The sequence below is a fragment of the Palaemon carinicauda genome, chromosome 34 (genome assembly GCF_036898095.1).
Source record: "Palaemon carinicauda isolate YSFRI2023 chromosome 34, ASM3689809v2, whole genome shotgun sequence".
Lineage (NCBI taxonomy): Eukaryota > Metazoa > Arthropoda > Malacostraca > Decapoda > Palaemonidae > Palaemon > Palaemon carinicauda.
Window position 1 is genome coordinate 2,935,843 of NC_090758.1, and position 2,500 is coordinate 2,938,342.

A 2,500-nucleotide genomic window follows, 5' to 3' on the forward strand; every position below is an offset into this window, starting at 1 on the left:
TACAATTTCTAAAATACTGAATAGACAGAGGATATACTTCCTGAATTACCAAAGAGAGAGAGAGAGAGAGAGAGAGAGAGAGAGAGAGAGAGAGAGCGAGTATACTTTCCAAAATACTGAACAGACAGAGAGCATAATCTCTCTCGGCTTCCTAACTCAACCACTCCATCCAAAACATATTTTTCCCGGGACGTCCAATCCTAATCTCATCGCAAGCAACCCAAGGCATAAATATTAACCAAAGCTGAACTTTGGGACGTCAAACTCTTCAAATATTTCTCTTCCTACTTTTCGTCTTCCTTCTCTTGTTTATTCTCCTCCTCTTCCCCTTCTTTCTCCTTCTTCTCCGCCTCCTCCTCCATCAACAGCAATCCATCCATTCCTGGAATAACCGCCGACTCAAAATATTCCTTCGAAATCTCGAGGTTTATTTGGCTTTGTGGCAGATGCAATCTCTAAGAGACCCTGGTCATGTTTCTGTAATATCCTTTGATATATCCTTTAGGAATTTCTGGAATACCATAGGACATATGTTTTAGTAATTTTCTTTGACATGTCCTTTAGTAATATCCTTCTATAGAAATATTCTTTGCAGCATTCTTTTGGGAATCATTTTTGAAGAATAAACTCAGGAGAACCATTTAAGTAGAAAAGAGAAATGTTAAATCTAATTCTTCAGTTCACGCTATTATTATTATTATTATTATTATTATTATTATTATTATTATTATTATTATTATTATTATTATTATTATTATTATTATTATTATTATTAATATTATTATTATTATTACAGAACAAATATATTTCCACTTGAACTTCCTTGCTTATTCCAAGCATCTCCCATTGCAAATTTAGGTCCAACCAAAGGATTCTATCTGGAGCAGAGAAGACATACCGCGAAAAGGCCCTTTCGAAAGACTCCAGAGAGATAAGATATCATCAGCCTCTGTGAGATAAGGGTTTCAGTCCTTCCTCAGATTCAAATTCAATCCAAGAGTTGTGGAATATAAGGTTATATAATGTATACTTATTAATGCTTTATATATGCTTATTCCATTATATTCGAGAAGAGATTGCAGTCCCTACATTCTTTTTGTTGATCTTCAGTAGCGGATGATAAATGTCGGATTTGGTGGACATCTGAGCGATAGACTGGGATCGGACACAGCTGAGTATCAGCAGATTCACTTAAATCTTAACAAAGAGTATGAAATCAATACTTAAACTAGGAGTCTCCAGTATAACTAATTACTCTATAATGACATAATGTATATATATATATATATATAATATATGTATATATATATATATATATATTATATGTATATATATAATATATATGTATATATACACGAGACACCATGCTATCAATATAAATCTAAACAGAAGAATAATCTTTGCAATAATCCAATCTGATAATGGAGTCTATGATGCATCATATTCTTCTCCTCCTAATGTAAGACGTAAGCAAGTCTGGGAGGAATTCCTTACTTCTCTTGAGGGGATAAGGAAAGATAAGTCAATCACTTAGGAAGCTCTGTGTTCGGGTGTCCCAATATCTTAGGAAGATAATGTCTATCTTTTCTCATATTGTCTGAGGATGGGAAATAAGGTCTGGCTATTCTCGTCTCAGGGAAGAGACTTGACGTAAGAGTTATGTCTTGTACCGAATGGGAAAATGAAAGGAAAAATGACACATGAAAGAAATGACATTGATGGAAATAATATTGATGGAAAACGGTCTCTCTCCCTCTCTCTCTCTCTCTCTCCTCTCTCTCTCTCTCTCTCTCTCTCTCTCTCCAAAACAGTTTTATTAGATTTGAAAAAAAATTATGTTAAATAAAATTAAATGAGATCTCTCTCTCTCTCTCTCTCTCTCTCTCTCTCTCTCCTCTCTCTCTACATAGCTTCATCTTCAAACTCTAAATCTCATTTTCTTATTTCCTTTGACATCTGCCAGAAATCTGGTGTCAAACTAAAAAGAGAAAGAAGAAGAAGAAACTTTGAATGAAACCCGCCAGTTGAGGCAAAAGGTCAGACAATAAAGATTTCTCTCTTCTTTTGGAGTAACTTCAGCCACAAAGGAAAATTTGGGTTGAGAAGTTCAAGGAAGTTTGGGAACAACTTTATTTGGTAATTAGGATAAGGAGAGAGAAAAAAGTTTTCTCAAGGTGATGGTGAAACCATCTCTCTCTCTCTCTCTCTCTCCCTCTCTCTCTCTCTCTCTCTCTCTCTACTTCCCCTGATTCTCCCCAATCCCCCTAACTTTTCACTAATCTATGTTCTCAAAACATCTGAGAAATCTGCCATTAAAGGTATATGGTTGACCAACCAACCTATTAATTTACTTAAAGAAATGATAATCACTTTTATGTACAATAAAGTCGCTCAAAATTAAAATTTCATGTTTGGTTCAAAAAGCAATTTTGACTCTGTGTGCGTGTGTATGTGTGTGATCTATCACTTGTGTTCTTTGCCTTCATTTTCTATCAAAATA